At 39.6% G+C, this 17,096-nt stretch overlaps 1 non-coding gene across 1 annotated transcript; it reads left to right on the top strand.

The window, feature by feature from the left end:
- The first annotated feature begins 1,587 nt into the window (after positions 1–1,587).
- On the top strand, positions 1,588–1,658 carry Trnal-caa (transfer RNA leucine (anticodon CAA)). The gene has a single exon. It is a non-coding gene; the product is annotated as a tRNA-Leu (tRNA).
- The last annotated feature ends 15,438 nt before the right edge of the window (positions 1,659–17,096 follow it).

Genomic DNA, 17,096 nt, shown 5'->3' with positions numbered 1-17,096 from the left:
AAAGTAAGGAGAGACTGTTGGAGCTATAGGAATTTGTATGTATTTCCCCCTGTGCAATCATGGAAGAACTTAAAGAAAATGGGTAGTGTAGGTCTTCTACAAACTAGTAAACTGAGAAAGAATGGATGGATGGATGGATGGATGGATGGATGAATAGATGGATAAACTGATGAATAAAAGAGTAAAAACTCAGAGATAACAATGAAAAGAGCTAGTTAAGGAAATGATGGCATATCAGGGTATCCGGAATAGGAACACCACCAATCATACCTGAGAGGAAATAATTTGAATCAAGATCTGTCAGGTCCTAAACACAACAAAGTTTAAAAAAATGAAAAGAAAGAACAATACTTGTCCTAAAAGCCCAAATGCTTAGAAAAATGGGTAGAGTTATTTCAATTTATTAAGCAGGTAATGTCTTGAACCTTTGGATGTTAGGTGAATGTTCAGTATGTCACACTAAACAACATATTCCCTTAGACACAGGAACTCAGAAAGTATTGATGAGAGGAGGAGGAAATAGACATGTTTACAAGCAATTCTAATGAAAAGATAGCAATTCAATCTTAAATAAGTCAAACACAAAATCTATAAAGTACAAAGAAGTGAATTTAATTCTGTGATATTCTGTAAAGGTAATATAAAGGAAATAATATTTAGTCCAAGTCTTTAAGAATGAATAAGAATAAATGAGGCAGAGAACAAAGAGAGAATCCCAGGAAGTTCATATCAGTAAGTAAAGGAGAGGTAATCTGAGAATGAATGGGTGAGCAAAGAATGTTAAATAGGAATGAGGTTTTATACGATGCCAAGAACTAGTCTTAAGATATGTTCTGGGGAAAACAGTGAAGGACCTTGACTGCTATATTAACAAAGGATTTATGCAGAAGAACATCGTGATTAAGTTTGTTGTAAAAGAAATATTTTCAAATCATGCCCTCTGGGCTTTACGGAGGCCATTCGAAACCAATTCAGAAAGGAGAAATAAAGGAGCCCTTAGCTCCAAATTCCAAAAACCCAATTCAATCTGAGTAGCTCTGCTATGGATCTCACTATGTATTAGGCTTCCGTCCAGGTTTTGGTTTGCAAAAGTGGAAATGGGGGAACCTCAAAAAATATCCCAGAATAAAAGTAAGCAAAACCTGGCTGAAGATGGTGAAAATGAGCACTGGATGGATATATAGTGACAACTTCAAGGTTGATGTTCAGAGGCATAGGAAGAAAATGTTATCAGTTCACTGACAAAAAGGTCATATCTTGAAAGGAAAATAAGCAATTTAATCTGTCCAATTTTATATGGTCTGATTTCAGATTTGTCTTGCTACTGGATAAAAATATATGTTGCATATCTCAGGAGACAGCCATGTCTTGAGACATATATTTGGCTATTCAACTGCTGAAAAAGTAGATACAATCCCACAGTATAAGCCCCTGAAGAAAACTTGTTAACAATAAGAGGAATATTAAGAGTTAATATTATCTAGGGGTTTAATTTATGCTAGTAACCTTACTAGTTTCATATGCATCATTTTACTTGAATTGCATAAGAATCCTGAGTGAAAAATATCACTATTGTGGGGGCTGGGGTTATAGCTCAGTTGGTAGAGTGCTTGCCTCAAAAGCACAAGGCCCTGGGTTCGATCCCCAGCACTGCAAAAAAAAAAAAAATTATTATTGCAGAGTAGAATAATGTAGCAAATAACATCTAGAGCTGAAATACCTTTATTAAAATCTTGGCTCACCTGTTCACTATGTATGCCATTTAGGTCAAATTATTATTTCCTTGTGTTTCAGGTTCCTGCTAACAATCCACTATTGTTGTGATAAGAAGTGATTTAATGAATATAAAGTGTTTATAACATTGCCTGGCACACAGCAAGTATTCAATAAATATGAGCAATGACTTCTCACCTCACTTTGCAGATCATGAAACCAAGTAAGAAAGACATTAAGTAACTACTAAAGGACACCCCTCTAAATAAATGGCCAGTGTTGTTTATGCACAAGCCCTCACTAGACCTTTAAGCTAGCCTCATGCATGTGGATGAGAGAAAAGGTCAATGCTGAAAACTTGGAAAATGCCTAGCTAAGCATACTAGTTCATAAGACTGCATGATCAAAAAATTAATACAATTAAACTACCACAGGAAAGGAGGAAAGAGTGGTCAATAATTTTAGAAGATTCTGAAAGTTTTTTTAAAAATAGGAAAAGCCAGCTGCTGAGGTGCACACGTGTAATCTCAGCAGCTCAGGAGGCTGAGGCAGGAGAATTACGAGTTCAAAGACAGCCTCAGCAATGTCATAGTGTTAAGCAACTCAGTGAGACCCTGTCTCTAGATAAAATACAAAATAGGACTGGGAATGTGGATCTGTGGTTGAGTGCCCCTGAGTTCAATCCCAAGTATGCCCCCCAAAAAATAATAGAGGCTGCTAGATTCAGCAATCAGAAAATTCCAGGGTACGTTGAAGAGATGATTCAGTTGGACCATGTAGGGCAAACACCAAGCAAAAACATTTAAGAATGGTTGCACAGGAGGGAAAGAAGAGCAGTAACTGTACAGGTGTAAATGGAGAAAGGATGGCCATCCAACAACATAACTTACAGGAAAGCTTAAGGGAAATTTTTGTGGAGTGGGGAAATTCTAGCCATTTTTCTATGTAGAGACAGCAACCACTGACGAGAGAGAGGGTGAAGCTCCTGGGGAGGGGCTGATCAATGAACCAAGACCAATGAAGATGTAGGAGTTTATGGTAAAGAGACCACATTTGGTACCTGTTAGCCTTGGTGGAGTTGGGGGAGAAAGATTCAGTTTGTTTCAAGTCAAGAGTCTCCATCTGTGTGAAGAATGCAGTGAGCTTGTAAGTTCCCAGAAAAGGATATAGGAACCCAGAAAAGTGAATATTTATCCACCAGGATAAGAGAGTTTGACAGAGACTGTGCCCAGCGAGGCCTTACTAATCTCAGAGCAGAACAAGGGGTTTAGCAGCTTGTACAAGGAAATAGAAGAGGTGTGAACCTCCTATCCACAGAATAAGCTAAGGAGAGTCAAGTGATGTAAACGGCCCTCACAAATGGAAATTGTGCTGTGGGTTATCACATGTTCCACAGAGAGCTCAAGTGCACCTGCGTGAGGCACAGCACATGAATGTAGGCAAGTGGGTATCAGTGCAGGTCACTGGAGGGCTTGTGTTGGTCACAGGTGTCACTGCATCACTTTCAGACACTTTTCAGACACTCCATTTACATCACATACACAGAATTAAGGTTCAAATTCTGACTCGGCTAGACAGTGACTTAACTGTCTAACCTGGTCAAAATATGTTTCCTCTCTTTGGGTTTCAATATCCTCACCAAGAAAATGAGGCTAACCTAGAAACCCTCTAATGGTTACTCCACTTTAAGATTGCATGAGTCTACATTATAAATCATAACATACACTGCCTCCTCCTCCACCTCCCATGCCTATAGGAATCCGCTTTTTGAACAGGATCCAGCTCCTAAGCTGACATTAAAGGATGTGTGTGTTAGAGCTCTCAGGATTCAAGCAAGCCTCATTGACCCAAGGCAGGTGTGCAGCTAGGTCTCAAAAGGAGCTGCCTCAGTCTTATCTCTCTCTCTGCAGCTTTCCCTGCTATTTCATCTCCATGGAAGGAGATGAATTCACCGCAGTTCCAGAGGTTTATGTGATCATATCGAATGATGTAGAATCTTTGAGCCCCTATTTCAATAGGCTCAGATGGATTTAGCAGCCTCTCCTAGTTCAGGACACTCTGGAGTCATTATATATGTGTTTGTACTTCTGGAGGCCCACATCATGCTTCAGGGAAAGCAGTACGCAGGTATGCAAAACACATTATGTTTGGTAGAAATCTTACAAGTGTTTCTACCAACTGGTGGAAGCATAAGCAATATCAGAGGTGGGCAGGTCAGTGTTATTGACTCTCTGTTCTCAGTGCCTCCTCTGCTAAGTTAGTCTTGAGAACAGAAAATTGTTTTGGTGTAACAGAAAATAAGACACACTAAGAGCTACACAAACTGTCTCTTTACTGCTTCCCTCAAGAAGACCTGTATTCCTATTTTCCTGCAAGACTCTTTCAATCACCTGTGATCTTCCTTTCTTCCATTAACTCTTTAAAGGTACGTAGGGGAGGTATGTAGCTGAAAGGCCTTGCACCTTGTCTTGTAATAAATGTATTGCTAGTCAAACCTTGGTTTCTTGATATCCAAGGAGGAACACTCTGAGATGCTACTCAAGAGGCAGCACAGGGAACCTTTTTTGCAATTGGACTAAATCGTCAACATAGGGTGACATGGGGCTCAGATTACATGGATCACACTGTGGAGCTAGTGCTTTATCTAAGATTCCAACAGGGACTCTTAGAGCAAATCACCACAATGATAACCATAGATACTTGATTTAAAAAAAAAAAAGTCAGATCTGATTTCATGATATGATTTCATGTGAATGTCTTCCCCAGCCTTACTACTCTACCCAGAGAAAAGTAAGTCAATTCCTAGTCAAATGATTTCAGTTGCATTAATAAATATTGTTCCCAGTGGATTTAACGAATTATTCCACTTATTTTACACATGCCTCTCCACCTAAAGTGGAAACCCAGGCACAAGCAAATACCTTTGTAAATAGGTTTTCTCACCATGATTGAAATTCAATCATTGACATATCCATTAAGCAAATGTGCACTTACTTCAAACTGAAATTGCAATCACAAATTTCATTCACTCTAAGAGGTAAATGAATTGAACTCAGAAAAAGATTCCACATCAACACAAATAAATCAGAAACGTTCATTAGGAATTGCCAGTTTGAAAAGTAATGGAATATATGTTAAAATAAAATAACCAAGTTAAAAATGGAAGAAAGACATGTTGAAAGAGTGCATCTGTTTTACAGCAAAGTCATGGTAATCAGGAAAAGAACCACTGATTTTCACAAAACAAATATTGCCTTACTATATAGTAAAAAGGGGCTGGGGTCATGGCTTAGTGGTAGAGCGCTTGCCTAGCATGTGTGAGGCACTGGGTTCAATTCTGAGCACTACATATAAATAAATGAATAAAATAAGGGTCTGTCAACATCTAAAAAATATTTTAAAAAGTATATAGTAACAATTGAATAAAATAAGGATCTATCAACATCTAAAAAATATTTTTAAAAAGTATATAGTAACAATTCCCTTGTTGGTGACCATTGGAGAGATCACCCAGAAGATAAGATTGTTCACGTGTTACATAAGTTAGCATGCTCTTTGTTATTAATAAAAAATTATGTAAAAACAAGCCATAGTCTAAAAGCAGCATGAAATCGCATTGTTAAAGCATACATTATAACCTCAATAAAATGTTAAGTTCACACTAAGTATCCTTTACGTAAGTCTAGATTCCATGCTGTATAAAAACCATGTGAAAACGTTGCTGACATTGCCTTAAATTGTGAATATTAGAAATTATTTAATAGCAAATATGATAATCTTTGTTTGCTATTTGACATTTTTCTCCATGTTGTTGCTATGACACTACAGAAGCAAAAGTCAAATATCTTGGACTTTGTCAGAATATCAATTCATATTTCAATATGAATAAGGATTAATCTTTCTAGCACACCAGTTACCATAGAATAGCCTATTCGAAACACCTCCATGACCAGACACAGTGGCACATGCCTATAATCCTAGTGGCTCAAGAGGCTGAGGCAGGAGAATCTCAAGTTCAAGGCCAGCCTGGATAACTTAGCAAGATCCTGACTCAAAAATAGAAAGTGCTGAGCATGCGTAGTAGAACGCCCCTGGGTTCAACCTCCAGTACAGAAAAAAAAAAAAAGAAGAAGAAGAACTTGAGAAAACCACCTGGGTCTTGATAACTTAGGAGATGACTCTACTTGTTTCTGTATTTTCACGACATTCATAATGTCTGGACAAGGTCAGGTAAAACTAATTTGGTAATACTCAGCCAATATGACATGAATGCTGCAAACCAGATGAAAACATTCTAGTGCATCTAAACAAGCGGAGCATCCCTCAGTGTGTACCCATTTACATGCTCCAACTCAACTGCCATTCAAACTGGCCAGAAGGAAACTACCTTCATACTCTTTGGAAATATAGGACTTTATGTCTGTTATGAGAAAGGAACAAAATGTGCAGTTGGAACGCTCAGATAAGCATATAAAATATATTTTAATACTCTGGACATAGGAGCAAAAAATCAATAAAACATCTTCTGTAACGGGACATTCTCACCTGCACTGGTAAATTTTAGTATAAGAATCTGGAGTTAAGGGTCAGTTCAGGTTCACTTGCCCTAAGTGTCTACATGTCTGTCTATATCTATATCCAGCTAGCTAGAAATCTAAACAAAATGGTACCTGGAGGGAATTCCTCAAACCAGAATAGCAAATCACAAATAAAATAAAACTGCGGACATCTTTTGAAGTGAGAACATATCCGTTTTTTATGCAATGCAACAAAACTGAGCATGTACTATATTTACTATCAAATTCTTCATCACTAGGAATCCAATAACCATGCTTACTTCAAAAATTTAAACAGAGACACCAATGGTTTAAGCCCAGATGTCTTTTCTAAAAGCATATTTAGTTTTACACTTGAAAATTGAAAGAAATGCCTATATTTTTGTACATAATCCTTGGGTTATAAAGCTAAACAAAATGTTTTGGTTTCTGAAGCTTTCCTTAAGGGCAGACACCCTCTTCCCCACTGCATCACCCATAAAATTAAGGATTGCTGTTCACAGAGCAGCCTAGGGCTGGCGAGCAGAGCTGCAGCCTGCTGCTCCTCTTCCTGAGTCTGCACTGTCCTTCTTTGTCAGCTGCATCCTCTGTGCTCTACTCAGTTCCTGCAGTCTTTGGACGGGGAACAAGGCCTGGATTCCCCTTCTGGTTAGGAAACCCAAATCTTGTCAGAGTCCATAATGAAAGTTAATCCTGATTCAGACAGCAACCTGACAATCCCCAAGAATATGACTGCCCAGGGCACTACACTTCCTCTGGCTTCTCTCTGATATCATGTGGGCTGCATGTTAACTGAAGAGAAATGTCAGCAGTTATAAAATATGAGAAAACTGAGCCCCAGGTAACTGGCTTGGGATGCTCATCTGAACCACCAGAGTCCAAGGACAGAGATTGGTAGCAATGCCGACGATGGTCAGCATTCTCCAACTTCATCCTGTTGAACTGGTTTGGAGTAACCCAGACACTCCAAGATGGAAGAAGGGCTGACATGGATGTAGAAATGCCTTCATTCAGTGGTAATGACTACTTGGGAAGGATTAGGTAGGATGAAGAATTGAGTTGCTCTCGTGTCCATATAGTTAAAATCCTCTGTGACCTACTTTCTCAGATTTTGATAATCCCAATGTGTGGGTTCCAATTATAAAAGTCTGAATTTAGCTTTTACATAAATCTTTGGCTGCACAGTTTTTCTTACAGTAGGAAGTTTTCTCATTAAACACTGAAAATGATAAGAGAAGGGTGTCAGCCATCATTACCACCACATGCACCACTGGCAAAGAAACCACATCAGGTTGTGCCTGACCTGCTTTCATTGATAATATGGTTGTGAATTCAAGTCACATTACAGTGTGGCTGAGTGCACTTGTCTCTATGTTCCCACAGTAGCATGTCTAATCTCTGAGCAAAGGAAGGTACCAGGTCTGTTTCCCAATAAGTTATTATGAAAATTATTAAATAAATGTGCAAAATCTTTTGATGGCTAACACCAAGAGGGTCAAACCCTCAATGTAAAACATCCTAATAATTGTACCCTATATGTTTCTGATTATTAGTACTTCATATTAATAAGCACTATTAATAAGCAATTAATAAGCAATTAATAGTACTTAATTATAAGCACTGTGTTATATAAATGGTTGTGTTATAAGTGGATTTACAATGTGTAATAATGTGTTATAAGTGGATGAACAGATTGCAACCATGTCAAGTTAGGTATAAAAGTGATTAAGAAGAGAACCTGAAAAAACAGAAACAATGATCATTTCATAAAAGTGGGATTCTGAGTGATTTTCTTCCTCCTTAAAAATACCATTCAGTATTACAGTAATAATGCTTCAATTCTAACCCCTATTTCAATTGGCATTTAATTCAGTTCATCAAAGATTGATCAGTGAGACTGTGCCTATCCCTTTGAGATACACACAAATATCTAAACCATGGTCAATGTCCTTGACAACCACAGTGTGCCTTAGAATGTAGGGCACATGCGTGAAATGTAGAAGTTTCAGGCAGGTCACGACTTCACAGAATGCTCAAATGAGCAATGCAGAGAAGTGCTGCAAGAAAAAGCATCAGCTCCTGCTCCAGGAAAATCTATAGGGCCCTAAGCACTCGAGAGTGAAGCATTTGCTTTGCCTACTGCAGCAATTAGAAGCCAGAGCTGAAATCAATGCAGCAGCCGCTGGAGCAGTCTGTAGCTCCGGGTCTGCAGCTACTTACAGCCATCGATTTTCCCTGGCTTTGGGGCTTGGTTCACCTCACTCTTTCCACCTTGTCCCACTGTGGCTCCAAGGTGTCAGGCAAAGGTCACTGCTTCCTTGAAAATTACCCGAGGATCATCATTAGTCTCTAAATCCACAGAGACACAGAAAGGGTCACAAAGAGTTTCTAGCAACCACCAACTGTTGCTAGGGTGTCACTGCTGTTCCTGACATATAACTCCATTTTTCTTAGAACATTCAAGAAGTGGGTTCTTCCTCTTAATCCTGAAGTCCAAAACTCCACATTCAGGGTGCCCCCAAATGACCATGTCCCTCCATCTCTTACCACACTGTCCCTTCTCCCAAACCTTCCTCCCAGAAGTTCAGTCCTACCAGTCTTCTTGGCATCCCCTGAATGGGCTCCCCGCTCTCCCACCCACGGAGTTCTGCTCAAGCCTTTCCTTCTCTCTATAAGTCCTTTAAGACCTTGTTCAAGGGCTACATACTCATGCCACCCATCCAAACTAAGTCCCCCTCTTCCATCCTCCAATCTACTATACCCTCATAGCAGAATATTAGGAATGTCTTACCTAATTGATTATGAGTTTCCAGAAACTCACTCACATTCTACCCAACACAGAGCCTCGAGCTGTGTACTGTGCAGCCAGATGGAAATGAGTCAAACTAATATGGCTCTGTGCAAAAAGAAAAGGTGACTCTGAACATAAGAATTACAGCACTAACAGGTACAGTCCATAAGCCAAGGTACTTATTTATAACCATACTTTGAAGGAAGTCCTTCACAAGATTTTGAGAAGATGGTAAAGGAATTAGTTGAAAATAGCAAAATCTACATTCTGAAGCTTCTGGAAGGAAGCTTGGAAGGAGCTTGTGATGTGATTAATGACAACAGATGATAAAAGACAAACATGCCATTCTGAGGTCAATATCCAACGCCTCACCAAGAGGAAAGTTGGTCTGCACTAGGACCTCTGCTTTACTGTTTCAGAGTGCTTCTCTTACTGACCACTTTGGTGATGCCTTGGTTTTGCATATCAACTCCACGACAGGCTGCAGAAAGGATTCTCTAGATTGCATTTCTCGTGCATTATCTGTGATCCGTTTAATAAAAATCTGATTAAAGAGTGCTGCTTGGTCTCCGCAGGCCCGTGGGAGTTCAAAGCAGGGAGCACAAAGTGGAGTGTGCTTCCCTCCCTCAGAGCTGTGGCAACAGCAGCAGCCAGCAATGGGGACTGCATGGCAATTTATGCTGAGGCTGAAGGAGGAGGAAGGATTCCCAAGTTGTGGCTCGGCCTGCGGAGCTCTTAGAAACCACCCAAGACCCTGAAGAACTTCCATGTGTAACTAATTCACTTTGACCTTGTGATAGAATTTAGATAACAAAGGCTCAGAGTGGGTTAGCAATTTGCCAAACATGATCTAAGATTTTGTTCAGTTCTTTCAATAGACAAGTTTTTGACAAGTTCTTATGTCCCAGCTAGGTACTTAATAATAAATCCTGGTGAATTTAGATCTTGAATCCAAATCTCCCACAAATCCAGGATTGTATGCACTGGGGCAAGGTGATTTTAAATTCAAATAATGAAAAGCATTCAATTTAGTCTCTGAGGTCCCTTCCTACTCTGGATTGAAAAATATAATGCTTTTTTCCCTGGGCGAGGTTGAGGGGAAAAAAAGAAGGGCAGTATTTTGGTCTGAGTTTGTTACATACAAGAAACTTGCTATATGCAGATTAGATCAGATGAAACTAATGAGCTTGTGATTCACTTTCATACCCTCTTTGGAATTCTTGATTCGACATAAGTGGTGCCCTTATGTTCAAGGGCATCCTCCCTTATACTAATGGGGGGACACAAAAGCATAATCCCAAGAGTAAATATAATATTATGATACTGTTAGGTACAGAAAAAGTGCTAAGCCCAGAGAAAGTTCACTGACCACAACCTCTGTCATCAGGACATTCTACACTGATATTAACTGGAAGTTGTTCAAATAAGAAGATAGAAAAGGGCAACCGAGAAGCTATCACTGAACAAGCAAAAGCGTGGGGATAGAAGGCAATCTAGTGGGCTTAGGAAAATACAGACGCTTCTCTGCTTCTGCAGAGTACACAGGAAAAAGTCAAGGCAGACTGCAAAGGAAGCTGGAGAAGGAGGTCTGACTTTCTTTTCAACATTTTGAGGAAGGGAATCACTTAAAATATATACAAAGCAAATTACACAGTGCCCTACAACAGATTCAAAATTCAGCCACGGCAATTGCATCCTGGTGCTTGGCAGAGGACACCCATAGACACACGGTCAATGTTCTTACAAACAACCATAAAATGATTTTAAACCATAAAATGATTTAGTGTTTTCAGTGGCAAAAGGAGAAAATGTATCAGTTCAGTTACTATTGCTATCCAGTATGTATGTATGGATGTCTGCGTGTCTATCTATATATGTATACATATGTTTGTATGTATATGTATTCCATCCCCCCACCACTGCTGTTAGCTATGTAGAAGACAGGTGCCGCCTTGGTTCTTTGGTAAAATCCACTTCCTGTATTGTCACTCCCAGTCCACATAAACCAGACCAGGATCATATCTCCTAGCCAGTCTGACATTATGTTTCTCTAAGGGTCTAGGGAGAAACACTGTGCCTTCCTAAACAACATACTCCTACCCAACCAGGAAGGCTTGACAGAACTAATGTCATTGACATTAAACAGAGAATTAACTAGTTAATTAAAAGTAATATTACTAGAGTATTACTGATTCCTTTTGGTAAAGAAGGGTATAGAAATAGCAGAGATATCAAAAAAAGGCATAGCAAAAGACAGGTAATAACAGCAGGTATCATACACGCTGCCTTTGGGTTTATTGCTAAATTTTGATGTGTGTCAAATATTTATCTCCAGGGAAGTCTGAGTAATCCTAAGGCAGGGACCAGACTGAGCAAGATGAATATCCTAAAGCTGAGCCATTTGAGATTTACTTCATGATGTGACAGTTTGATATATTTTATACTATCATAATGAATTCTCCATTTCCCAATTTAATTGCTTGACTACTCGCATTTTGAATTAGAGATGCTTTTCTCCATCTTAACGAGCAGGTCTGTTCTTCACTGACTGGGAAACTGTAAGGGAAATTAATGCTTCTACTGTTTTGCAACCTCTGCAGAATTTCTCGAGATTTTATGGAACTCAGAGTTTGCATGGTTTAGAGGATGCTTGGGGGCAGGACAGATGGGGAGGCAGGCAGCCACATGTTGTTTTGGACTAAAACAGAAAAGAATAATGAGAAAAGGGGTTAGAAAAGTGGGGAAAGATTGGATCAGTCATGCATTTGAATGCCAAATCAAGGAGTTTGGGTATTTGGAAGAAGCTCATGAGATAATCATTATATAATAGATTTATGGTTATTTTTATAGACTCGTTCCATTGTAGTTTTGCAGAAATGTGCTCCCTGTTTTGAATAGGGAAGCAATAAGTTATTGGCTCCCATTATGAAAGACTGATGCCAACTTGGTTTTTCTTAATGGTATAGAATCCTTCCGAACCTCTGGATTTAGAAACTATTTTACTTTCTGGAAACTACATTATTTTCTTTAATTTTATCCCTTTTCATTATTAAAACAAATCTGTATATACAAAGGGAAGTGATTGCCAAACATTCATTTTCAGTGTAAGCCTACTGTTCTTTTCTTGAACACAAAAGAAAAAAATCACTTCGATAACAGCCGTGCTCTGTTTCTAAAGTAATGTAACAGACTGAAAGTTGATACCACCAGGTACTGGCTCTGTGACAATGACTGTGTACAGTGGTGGGGAGTGGCGATCACTCAGAGTCCAGTCTGGAACAAGAAATCACATCTCTTAATTTAATGGAGAAAATGTAATACAAATAATCAGTAGGTTCAGGTCATTCTAAGCTAGGTAACTGGCTCCAGTAAAGTACCACAGCACCCTGAAGCCTCTTTCCCTCCACATAGTACTTTATTCTACATATTTGTCCCACAGTTGGCCCCATCAAATGCCAGTTGCTGTTTTAAACAGTGACCTGGTGTTCATGCCATACCTAATACTCACTTTCGCACACTGGAAGTCCAGCAGAATGAAGTTGACTAAATTTGGCATACAACAATTTAATTGGATGTCTTACTTCAAAATTATCCATGACTCCACCTCTATGTAATTGTTTATCACCTATCAAGCCAGCAAGTCTCTTCTGAAAAAGATTAAGATCAAATTGGAATAAAAGTCTTACCTCCTGATAAAATCCCAAGCACCATTCTTCTATTTGTGTTAGCCTACACTATTCTATCCCTTCTGAAAGAATTGCTCATCCAGAAAACTAGCACCTCTGGTTCTCAGCATAAACTGTCTGCAATTAATCCTCCAAAGAAGAACGTTGGTGTTATTATTCAAGGAGAGCACACACTGATGGCATCCGTGGGAAGCTGCTGGCTATGTCTCCAGCCACGACCCTCACAACCACACAGACCTGTTTACTGCCAGGGCCTCCAGGTGTGCTACCCCAAACACCCTACCTCTTTTGGAAGCACCAAGTTTTCATCTCAAAAACCACATTTCATTTGCAATGACTAATTTAAACTCAGAATACATTTGATCAGTCATTTAAAGGGGCTAAATGCTTGTCTCTATAGATCACTATAGGACTTGGCCCTCCGCAAACATACCACTTCATTTCTGAATGAGAAGATTGCAAGCTGGAAGGAAGAGTAGAGTTCTGGGTGCTCAGAATGGGTTCCATCACTTTGGCACATGACCTCAAGTGAGTTATTTATGTTTCCCATAACATAAATTAGAATTCTTATCTTTAAAATGCATATGATAAAAACTCCATCCACTCCTGGCCTATGACCTCTGCCCCCTGCCCCAGTTTTATTCCCATAGTTATGTTAGACAGGATGACAAATAGGATATTGCACATGTAATTAAGGTTACTAATCAGTTGTTCTTAAAATAGAAAGACTGCTCTGGATTATTTAGAAGGGCTCAGTGTCATTATGTGGGCCTTTTAAAGCAGCATAGAAAAGCAGAGGAAGAATTCAGAGAGATGTGAAGCATGAGAAGGACTGGACATTGCTGACTTGTGGATGGAGGGACCAGGTGGAAAAGCGACAGAGAAATGATTTCTTTCAATATCCAGTGGGTGTAGAAAAGGACCTGGAGGGCCAGATGAGAACTGCAGTCACAGATGATTTCTTGATTTTATCTTGGTAAGAGACTTGGCAAGAAACCTTGCCAGGTTTCTAACCTGCAGAACCATGAGATAAATAATAGGTATCATTTTGAGCCACTAAACTTGTGATAATTTAATTTGCTGCACAGTGCTAGAAAATAAATACAGAGGCAATAAGATACTTCATTAACGCAAGAAGTCATTGTGAACAAAGAAAATCTCTGTCATCATTTCCTTAGTATAAATTCTTTGCACCCTCTGGTTTCCTATCTTTCTTTTATTTATTTTTTAATCCAAAAAGATCACTTAAGATAGTGACCAGATAGACTGAGAAAGTTTGCATCTCAGAAACAGTTGACAAGAAACAATAATGTACCATGCTGACTCACTGTCCCTAGGTCTTTGTTCCTGCAGAAAGGCATATTTCTGAGACTTTGGTTCTGAGGGCCTTTATAGGCCACCATTACCTTTAGGATTCTGCATGCTCCCATTTGTAATTACTCTGCAGATGAGGTGTTTATCCAGCTGTAACACTGGATTGGTTCTGGGGCTTTCTATGCCCCTAGAGTCTCATTTCTGGCCCTGCGGGATAGTAACACCAAGTTGCTCCATTATCCTTTCTTTCTCGGAGGGCTCCTCACTGTCTGCAACTATATTAGTCTGGAGATCTCATTTCAGACACTCATTCAGTCAACTAGAACAGAAATTAAAAATCCTTGGTCCAATTTGAGCTAAAAAAAAATATCGACTGGTTCTTCACCATGTATCGTTTCCTGTACTCCCTGCTTCCTAGAAAAAACATACCACATCAAAATGGTGTTTACTGAAGAGAAAAAAACAACAGCAACAACAAGATTTGCTCTTTCTTGCCACCATCCATATTTATATTTTTAGGAGACCATATCTATTTCTTATATTAACTATATCTCCAACTTTATTGAAAAATAAAAACTGAAAATTTTTCCTGATTGCCATTGCAAGTATTCTTAGTTACAAAGTGGTTTGAGTTGTAAACACCACAGGAATATTTTTGTCTCTATTCTGGCTCAACTAAATATTCAGAGCATACAGTGATTAGGAACTCATACTCTCAAAAATAGCCTCCGTTGTGTATCTCAGCTCTGACATTAACTAGCCATGATCTTATGCAAATTATTTAACACTCCAAGCCTGGGATTTTTTATATGTAGAATTCATCTATCCATTACACGTAGTTCTTGAGTACCTTCCATTTTAATTATTGTTATTATCACTATTATTCTGTTTAAATTCCCAGGAGACTGAAAACAGAACATTCAACTTGTTGGTAAAACAGTCAGTGGCAAAGCCATGGTTTGCTGCCATGCTTTCTTTTGGTTTTCCATGTTCCTTGTTGTCCTGCATTGATGTCTTCACGTTTGATGGGCCCTCAGTTCAGTGGGAACACTTCCAACTATGGGTGAGTGAGAGAGAAATGGATGGAAGCTGTATGCAGTTCTTGTCCCAGTGAGATCACAGCAGCATAGCCTCTGGGGAGCTGTTTTAGCTGAGGTTGGAATTGACAAAAACTACGGAGGTTGCCAAGACTCTGGGTGTCTGCAGAGGCCATGTAGGCTGTTAGGATTTTCAGTGGTGAAGGATGTTAGGGTGTTCCTAATTTCTTTATCTCTAAAGGGGAAGTCATCGCCAAGGTGATCGCTCTTAGCACTGGCTCAGGCTCACAAGTACCATGGCACCAGTGGCATTTTTGTCTTATGCATGACACTCACAGTGCAGAGGATCTGGAACACAGGCATGTGTGGAGTTGCCATGGCTTGGAAGCCTAGGAATGTGGTGGCACTAATCCTCAAGGTACACATACCCCTTCTATCACATTGGTAATGACAGGCAAGGTTCAGGTGCTTGTGGAGCAGCCAGGGCAGGAGTGTGGGCATGTGCAGAGCTGCAGAGACTCTGGGGTCTGCCGTAGCGCCAGTGTTCTAGTTGCAGGCACTCACCATGTGTGGCAACAGAGGCAGAACACAGATGTGTGCAGGACCACCCCTGTTCCAGAGACCAGGACATAGACATGCCTATGACTCTCTTGCCACAGAGCCAGCGCTTGCAGGGTGGCTGCAATACTGTGGATCAAGGATTCGTGTGGAATGACAGTAGCTCTGAGGTCTTATACACGGGTTAATTTGTTGTGGCAGTAGCTCATGAAGCAGTAATGAATTTGGGGTCCATGACTCTAGACCGAGGATGGCGTTACCTGCATTGGTGGCTCCAGTGTGTGAAGGGTGGGTGCATACAATGGAGGGCATCCATGCATGAAGGAGCCCAAGTTCTCGTCTTGGAAGCCAGTAGGGTTGGAGGACTTGACAGTCATGATCTCAGGATGTCACAACAATGGCTTTTTCTGGGAACTGGAGGACAAAGCACAGCATATACATCTCCAGGGAGTCCGTGGTAGCCATGGCTGTTGATTACCTCTGTGGAGAATGTCGCTGGTGTCCTCTGCAGAGCAGAACAATGGAGACCTGATGGCACTGACTGCCTGGCTGATACTGGCTAATACTGACTCTGCCTCTCCTTCTTTGTTCCTAATTATCTCCTGATATCTCAGGTATACTGATCTCCCCTGAGATCTCTTTCATGCAGTTATTCTACTTGATGTTTTCTGGATAGTTTCACTCCAATGTGTTGCTACAGGTTCTTAATTGGATCCTTCAGCCTTCCCAAGTCTACTTTTATTTATGTATAGCTACCTAATTGTGGGTTTTGTGGTTGTTGTTTGTTTGTTTGTGAAGAGCTGAAGGCTGCTATTTCCTTCTCTTCCTTCTTGCAGATGTCGCAGTGGTCAACAATGGTGCCAGGATAATTCAATGGGGAAATGTGTTTTCAGCAAATCATCCCTGACAAACTGGATACCTGCATACCAAAGAATAAAGTCAGGCCCTTTTCTTGCTCCAAACACAAAAATGATCCAAAAATGCATGATAAATATAAATTCCATAGCTAAATCTGTAAAACTCTTAGGAAAAAATAAAGTAGTCAATTTTGACCTTGATAAAGTCCTCTTGGATATGATACCAAAAACATAAGTGATATAAGAACAAGAGATACACTGGACTTCATCAAATTTAAAATCTATAGTATGCAAATGATACCATTAACAAGATGAAAATACAACCTACAAAATATGATAAAATTATTTACAAATCATAAAATCATATAGCTGCCAAAGTACTTGTGTTTAAAATATATACAGGCTCTTAGACCTTATTCCTAGATATCTACCCAGGGGAAGGAAAACATATATCTCCACAAAAATGTATACATGAATGTTCATTAGCAATTTTATTCATGATAGACAAAAAAGGAAATTATCCATAGATTCATAAACTGGTGAATATATAACCAAAATATGCTTTATTCATACAATGGAATACC

The sequence above is a fragment of the Sciurus carolinensis genome, chromosome 13 (assembly GCF_902686445.1).
Source record: "Sciurus carolinensis chromosome 13, mSciCar1.2, whole genome shotgun sequence".
Taxonomy (NCBI): domain Eukaryota; kingdom Metazoa; phylum Chordata; class Mammalia; order Rodentia; family Sciuridae; genus Sciurus; species Sciurus carolinensis.
Note: the sequence above shows the minus strand (reverse complement) of the source record. Positions and strands in the feature narration are given on the sequence as shown.